At 37.3% G+C, this 8,866-nt stretch overlaps 1 pseudogene; it reads right to left on the reverse strand.

Moving 5' to 3' along the window:
- Nucleotides 1-524: 524 nt before the first annotated feature.
- On the reverse strand, nt 525-1,363 carry LOC114200530 (olfactory receptor 13H1-like; annotated as a pseudogene).
- Nucleotides 1,364-8,866: the final 7,503 nt, after the last annotated feature.

Consider the following 8,866-nt stretch of genomic DNA (forward strand, 5'->3'; position numbering starts at 1 on the left):
TTTTGGCCCTCAGTATCTATACAGTCTTCAAGGGCTTCTTGCTTCATCAGAAGACCTTCTATGTGGAAATTCAGTAATTTTCCTCTCTACCCACGCACATTCATCACTCTGAAGCTTGGATAATAATATACCTTTTACAAAAAGCATTGAGAGAATTGTCCCTTTTGCAACTTTGTTCTTTATCCTCTATAAAAGAGAATCTTAGCATATTGAAATATTTCTCATTCAGTAAAACAACATAAAACTACATAGGATTAAAATATACTAATTATTATTTTGTTTTATAAACTCTCCCACAACACTGTGCTATAATTTATTACTTAAATGGATAGCATTATAAATGTTTAACATGCCTTTTTCAGTGGCAAGATGTTCTTTATCACACGCCTGTTGGAAGTAGAAAAAAATGCATTTGAAACAAATGACCTTATTAAAATATTGTTTAGTGTTTATACCTTGTTATTTTTACAAGTCCACTTCAAGTTGTTGGTTAGTTGAACCTCCATGGGATATTCATGGGCTCTTTAGGATTCTTTCTTCCTCATCATTTTTCTTAGGGCATCTTTCACATCTTTATTCCTCAAGGTGTAAATGAGGGAATTCAACATAGGGGTTACAATGCCATAAAATGAGGAGATGACTTTACCCTGGTCCTGGGATTCCCTTGACTGAGGTTTCGGGTATATGGTAGATGGCTGTTCCATAAAATATGGTGACCACAGTCAGGTGGGATCCACAGGTGGAGAAAGCTTTGAGCCTGGCTTCTGCAGAGTGAATCCTTAGCACAGCAACCACAACGTGAGTGTAGGAGATGAGAATGAAGGTGAAAGGCAGGGGCAGTGTGAAGATGCCAATGACCAGACCCAGAATAAGTCTGACTGGGCTGTCTGAGCAGGTGAGCTTCAACAGGGCCTGGACCTCACAGGTAAAATGATTGATGACATTGTGTCCACAAAAATGGGCAGAAATTGCAATAATCGGCATTATTGCTAAAAGGAAGGCACTGGCCCAGGTCACCATGGCCAACTGTATGCAGACCTGGTTGTTCATAATGATGGTGTAACACAGGGAATTAAAGATGGCAATAAATCTATCATAAGCCATGACAGCAAGGAACAGACTCTGTCATCCCCAGAAAAAGAGCAATGGTCATCTGAGCATAACAGTTAGTGTAGGAAATGGTGGGGCAGTCTTTTAAACCACTGAACAACAAAAAAGGCACCGAATTGCTAGAGTAGCAGATACTGAGGAAGGACATGTTGCTTAGGAAAAAATACACAGGGGTGTGAAGCTGACCATCAACTCTAACCATGACAATGATAAGACTGTTACCCACCAATGTGGTTAGGTAAACTGCTACCATGGTGCAATAAAAGGCAATCTGGGATTATGGATGATTGGACAAACCCACCAGGATGAATTCTGTCACTTCACTGCCATTACCAGTAACCAAAATATCTGTTTTCTTCTATCTGCTGAGAAAGAAGAAATTCAACTTATTTTAATCTGAGGAACACTTATTGAGGGTCTGCTGTGTCCTCAGTCCTATGTCAGGTGATATTAGGAAAAGATGTCTACAAAAGAAATGATACAGTTTGGAAGTTTATGTTCTAATTTAAGAGATAAAGCAGTCATACACATCACAGGATTAATTTGCAAAGTAGTGCAGTCCATTGAGTCTTAATTCCCTCATCTATAGAATGAGGGGGGTTGGACTCCATCTGAAGCGTGCTTTGAACTACCCTTAAAGAAAATGTGCCAATTTACTGCTCAAATATAAAAAGAATCATAAAATTGCTAATTATTTCCCCTGCTATGGATATTAGCCTGAAATTTGTTTTTAGCTGTTTCATATCCATGACATAAAATTGTGGCCAGTTCACTCTCATTTCTTCCTCACCCTGCACATCCAATCAATCACTGAGTCCTATTGGCTCCTCCTCCTGAATATATTTTAAATCTACCTATAAATCTCCATATCCACAGTCAACATTTATCTAGTCAGAGCCACCATCCTCTAACAGGCCTCCTTACTTCTATTCTTGCCTCTCTATGGTCTATTCTCCACACAGCAGTCAGAGAAAACTTTTACAAACATACATAATTATCACCATATCTTTCCCATGCTTAAAACTGCTCTAGGGCTTCTAATTAGCGTTGGAATAAAATCTAACCTATTTATCATGACCTACAAGGCTCTAAATGATCTGACCTTAACCTTATCTCACACTGTGTCTTCTTGTGATCACCATGTTCCACACATACTGTCTTTATGAAGCACTCTAAGCTCATTCTGACCTCAGAGCTTTTGCACATTGTGTTCTCTCTGCTGGAAATATTCCTACCCTCTTTAGTGAACTTCTAGTCATCCTTAATATCTCAGCCTAAAAGAAATTTCATTAGAAAAGCCTTCCTTAACTGCACTAAAATGAAATCAGATCTTTTTGTTGCAGTTGTTCATAGCACTCTAAACTTCTCCTGCTTGGCTGTTATTACAGTTTATATTTATATATTTGTGTAATTATTCAATTTCTGCTCCCTTACTAAATTTTCAGCTTTCAGAGGGAAGAGGCCCTGACTGTCCCGTATATTGTCTTATTTTTAAGATTTTACACCAGGCACCTCACATAGTGCCTGGTGTAAACCCACAATATATGAGTTAAGTATGGGTTTGTTGAATGAATCAAGACCAGTTATTTGGCTCTTCTGTCTTCAATGTCATGACGACTACACTGAATTGGCTGAAGGAAATAAATGTTTGAGGGTAAAAGGCCCATCATAGTATTCAGTGTTACTAAAGACCTGTTGCTCAAAAATGAACTTTAATGTCTTGTATTTTTTTAGCCTTACAATTTGCCCTTTGCAAGGAGGGAAAGTGTTATAGTAAAGAGAGAAAATGGTTATTATAGTGAAATCTGAAAAGAAAAATGTTTTCACACTTTTTGTCCATCCAAATTTTTATTTACTTTGTTTGATCTAATTCTATCAAGTATGAATGCTATCACAGACCAGCTCATTAATAAAGTCAAGATCCTTTTTTGGATTGTCTGTAAGATTCCCATCACGTTCTAGCCACAAATCAGAATTTGGGGCATTTATAGGAGGATCTAGTTTCAGACTCATGAGGCAGATGTCAAGCCTTGGTAAGTGCAGGCTGTGGATAGGAAGGTTTGTCTTAGGAGCTGGTCAGCAAGAGGGGCCATTCAGGCTCACGATGTAGGTAATCTCTTTAGATCCTTTTTCTAAAATAGACTCCAGATCTCAGAAGGTACAAGACCTTTATGGAGAAGTAATTCAGAAAGTAGAGTAAGACTTCGTAACAGGATCCTCAGTAGAACCTAGTACAGGATGAGGAGGCTCTGAATAGAAATCAGAACCAAGGGCAGACAAACTGAAAAAATACTTAGCTGCTGCTAAGCTTCTAACTACAGCTGTTCACTTATTACAGGCAGTGATCCTAGGAGGCCCTTGACTACCTCTAATGAGAATTAGAAGGCTCCTTTTTGGTCTATATTCTCCCAGAATTGGGATCAGAAAACAAAATAAATCTGAAAAGGAAAAGTCTTCTTGGAGTAGAGTTATGAGGCTGAGGCAGAAGTCAGGTGATCTTGTCTTTATGCAATGGTGACACCACAACCATAATTTTCTAATAGCATTACAAGAATGGGATTTTCAGGGCACCAACTTTTTCAAAGGGCACTAAATCTTCATACTAGAATGACAGCATGTTTAATCACGAAGCCTTATTTTGATTTACAATCCTTACCATCTTACAGTCTTAACAATCTCAGAACAAATGCCAGTACAAATAGCTGAAAAACAAAGAACACATTTTTGTGCTTACATGATTTGAGTAAATCTCACCAGACTGACCATTATATATATTTTTTTTATTCAATAATTCAGTGTTTTAGCACTGTGCAAGCCAAAATCATCCTAAATTATCTAGACATATTCACTGGTTTTTGATCTTTCAGAAATATTTGGGGCACACTTCAAGGCCTTCCTTCACATGGATTTCCCAAAGAAGTCTGTCTTGGTTTCACCTACCGTGCAAGAACATGCCTCCCAGGAAGACTCATTCTATTTTTAATACTAAATTTAAGGGACACTTGGAGCAAATTCTTTTTTTTTTTCTGGGCTTTACAGAAAGCTCCCAGAAGTTCAAAATATACTTAATGGAAGGGGTAGTACTTATGGACAAGAATTTCTATTACCCATACCAGGCAGTGTAGAATGGTGGTTAACAGCATGAGTTCTGGATCCAAGTTTGAATACTGGATCCATCACTGATTCACTGTGTAACATTGGCAATTTGCTTGTTTATACCTTAGCTTCCTCAACTGTAAGATTGGGACAATTATAGTATCTATCTCAAAGGGTTTTTGTGCTATATACATATTAGCTATTATTATTTTTAAATAAGGCCTCACTTGGGAAGTAACACCCATGGCAATGTGGCCACATTGGTTGTCTTTTTTTTCTAGAGGGTGGAAAATAATTCAGTGAATGAGGAGAGGAATAAGCCATATTGTCAGATTATAGTGTGAGCCCTCTGGAGACAGAATTTGCATTTTATTTCTTTAACTCCAGTGGTTGGCTTAGTTTCTGACACATGGGAGGAACTTACAATATTTTTTAAATCAAATTGATTTTACTCACCTGAATACCAGGGGGAAAAAAGACCATGAAAACAAAAACAAAGCCACTAAGTTCTCTAAGAGTTGTGTTGATATAGTCCCTTATATGTTGCACTATCATTGCCTCACTGAAGTACTGGAGTCTTTCAAGGGGAGTGACTTACAGGTGTATCCTGAGATCCATGTAAAGACTGACCATTCCACATGTATATGTTGGTTTGTTTCAAGAGACAAATATGGCTTCCTTCCTTCTTGTCAGGGTATGTTCTTTACTTGCTCTTACAGTGGATTGTGTCTTGATTCTGCTCAGCATTTTAGAATCCAGGATTCCAAATGGTTCAAAATATGAAAAAGAGAGGGGAAGAATATTAAACATTATCTGCTGGTACCTTCTGAGTTTATTCACTATGGTTCTAAAGAAGTGATTTCACTGAAGAGACTTTAGGGACCAAGTTCCTAAAAGGCAATTAAATCTCACTACTGAATTGAAGCTGTATATTCATTTGGGAGTGTTATTTCTAAGTCATTAAAATACAAGTATCTTTTGTCCACTAATTCCAATAGTTCATTAGTGACACTGTAAACTTTTGACTAACACCATCAACTTCACTTCTGCTTTTAAGTTACCAAAGAGTAGTAGATCCACCTCTAGGGTGGTTACTCAGAGTCCTGTTTCTTGGAAGGGTCCTCAGCACAGTGACATAAGAAGGCAATGAATGGGGTGCCTGGGTGGCTCAGTTGGTTAAGCAACTGCCTTCGGCTCAGGTCATGATCCTGGAGTCCCGGGATCGAGTCCCACATCGGGCTCCCTGCTCAGCAGGGAGTCTGCCTCTCCCTCTGACCTCCTTCCCTCTCATGCTCTCTCTCTACCATTCTCTCTCTCTCAATAAATAAATAAAAATCTTAAAAAAAAAAGAAGGCAATGAATGAATGGGGAAGGAGGAGTGGCCACAATGTATTGGGACTCTATAAAAGCTTTTATTAAGGACTCAGGTAAATGAAATTCTGTAAACAGTGTTTACTGGAGGTGTCCTCTTCCTCTTTACATTTCCCTGACATCTCCCAGCCCATCCTAGCCATCTTTGTTTTGAAGTTTCAGTAAATCTTGCCTTTTCCTAAAAATTTCCTGCATTTTGAATTGCTATAGAAACTGTTGCTCTCTAAATATAATATCGCATCCTCTCATTCACTGCTCCATTGATTTACTTTATCTGTGCATGTATTTAATTGCAATAGCTTTATTTTATTGATTCCTTGCTTAGTTGTGCTCTAAATATATGACGATTTGTTTATTACTTTTACATGTATCCTTGTTACGTTTTTCAACTTAGGTATTAAGATTCTAGGAGCTAGGAATGAAGCATCTTTGCAAATAGACCAGCTGAGTGCTACTCAAAATGTTTGCAAGGAGATAAGGACAGAATTGAGAGCAAACGTTTAGTGATTTTTAAAGTGATTTGACATTGCTGTGACATTTTTATCATATTTTATAAAATATCAGTCTGTAACAACTGGGAAATTCAAAAGATAATTGTTCTTTACCACAAATGGTCTAAGAAGTATTTGTTTAGCATGCATTCATTTAACCAATTCTTATTGTGCATATACTCTGTACCAGACACTATGCTAGGGAGACAGAGATGAGTAAAAAAACTTCCTGCTCTCTATAAGCTTATGAACTAATTGGGAATAAACACTCCAAAACAACTAATTATAAAATAACATGAAAGATGTTAAATTTGGGGTTGAGCAAAGTGTTATTAAGTGAAAGAAATGGAATTAAGTCACCATCCAGGATTAAACAGAATAGGATAAGCTCTGGAGAGGGCTTCACTGAGGCAATCACTGTAGATCTGGCCCTTGGAGGCTGACTGAGATTTTACCAGGCACTGCAGGCAAGAAGAACAGCATGTACAGTAACGTAGATGCATAAAGGTTTAGAGAAAGAAAGTATTGTTTTCCTGGAGTATGGGGTCTATGGAGATGAAATAAACAATGAGGATAGAGACGTTAGCAGGGACCCTGAGTAATGTTGTGTATTCTATAGGCAATAGGGAACCTATTGGAAATTCTTAATCTTGGAGTGGGGTTATAAAGAGGGGATTGACATGGAGAGATTTTTCCCTTTAGAAAAGTCACTCTGGAGACTTTGATTGGATGGCTAGTTTAGAGAGAGGTAAGATTGGATTAGAGAAAAATAGGAGCTTGTTACAGTCATTCTGGTAAGGGTTGATGAGTCCCTGAACTAAGATATAAGCATTGAGGACAAAGAAAAGGGGATGGATTTGAAAGACATTTCAGAGGAAAAATCAATGAAATTCAGTGAGTGAATGGTTGTCAAGGGTAAGTGAGAAGAAGATGTAAAGGCTAACGCTGAGCATAATGAAAATCCCATCATGTAGCATTTGTAATGTGCTTTTAACTTTCTAACATCTAACATCTATGATCTCATTTGCTCTTTCAACCATTCTGAGGTATGTTAAGGAACATATTTTTCCCCTGTTTGACACATGCAGTCCAGAGAGGTTAAGTGATTCACCCAGAGTTTCATAGCTCATTAATGGCAGAACCCAGACTAGAATCCAGACTTCCTGACACCTAATCATGTGCTTTTCCGACTCCATCATGATGTTGTACTGAAAAAGTGCTTGACCTGCTGTACACATTTAACCAGAAACAATTACTATGTGTATTCCTGGTGGGAAAAAAAAGAGGAGAGAGAGAAGGCACCCAGTGAGATGAGCACCAACTACTTTTGAGTCAGTTGAGAATTCAATAATGTTACTAGTAACTCTATAATAACAATAAAAAATAGGTAATGTTTATTGAGGACTTATTATGTCCCAATCATAGTTCTCAGCATTTTATAGAAATCAACTGATTTAATCTTCTTAACAACCCTATGAGGTCAGTCCTATGATTGTTTTCCTGTTATAGATGAGGAAACTGAGGCAGGAAGTTGCCCAAGGTCATATAGCTAGTAAGTGTCAAGGTCAGATTTTTAACCTAGACAGTCTGAAAACATAGTGTTTTTTCTCTGCTCAGCAACAGTCCTGCCTTCTTTCTACTCCTCTTTTCCAAGGACTCCTTGACCCCATTAGGCACCTATCAGAAAGAATAGCTAGGTGTCAGAAGAATTATATTTAAAAAAAAATTAAGTTAAATTAAGTTTTTTATTGAGGTATAATTGACATATAACATTATATTAGTTTCAGGTAACAACATAATGATTTAATATTGTATATACTGTGAAATAATCACCACAATAAATCTAGAATTGTATTCAAGTCCTAGTCTTGTCACACTGTTGACATTGACAACATTACAGACACTAAATCTTTTCATATGTAAATGTTGGTCTCATACTATTAATTATAACACCTATTTACTTGTCTCATTAAATTTAGAAGATGATATGAGGTTCTCCTGGGTGGCTTAGTTAGTTAAGCATCTGGCTTTTGGTTTCGGCTCAGGTCATGATCTCATGGGTCATGATCTCAAGGGTGGTGAGATTGAGCCCAACAAGGGACTGTGCGTTCAGTGGGGAGTCTGCTTGAGATTCTCTCTCCCTTTCCCTCGGCTCTCTCTCACTCTCTCTAAAATAAATAAATAAATAAATAAATAAATAAATCTTTAAAAAAACTTAGATGATATGAGGTAATATACATTCAAGAAGAAGATAAATTATAAAGTGTGTAAACTGCTTTATAAACTTAAGAACTAAGAAGATATAAATTCGTGCAGTAATTTTGGTTGTGTACATGTCTTTCTCTCCACCTAGAAAGTGAATTCTTTGAGGGGAGAAAACAAATATGTTTTCCCCACTGCTGTATCCATGGCAGTAGCAGAGTACTGCTATATAGTAGGTGTTCCATAAATATGTATTGAATTAATGATGTATGGATGCTAGCATGCATGGGTGAAGGAGTAGTCTTGGAATGCACTATTGAAAAAATAAGTAGGCACTCTAATTCCTGACATCTTAGGCTCATGTGATCCAGACATCATAATGACATCTAATATTTATTGTTCTTTAACTATAGTATAGACCAGGCAATTTTCTAAGTGCTTTATATGAATTGAGTCATACAATTCTTTTTTTAAAAAAGATTTACTTATTTATTTATTTATTTATTTATTTATTTAAGGGGGAAGGGACAGAATGAGAGGGAGAGAATCTCAAGCAGACTCCCCACTGAGCACAAGCCCGACTTGGGGCTCGATTC

Source organism: Eumetopias jubatus, unplaced genomic scaffold (genome assembly GCF_037043125.1).
Source record: "Eumetopias jubatus isolate StellerSeaLion01/CBP00866 unplaced genomic scaffold, mEumJub1_p1.0 scaffold_11, whole genome shotgun sequence".
NCBI classification, from domain to species: domain Eukaryota; kingdom Metazoa; phylum Chordata; class Mammalia; order Carnivora; family Otariidae; genus Eumetopias; species Eumetopias jubatus.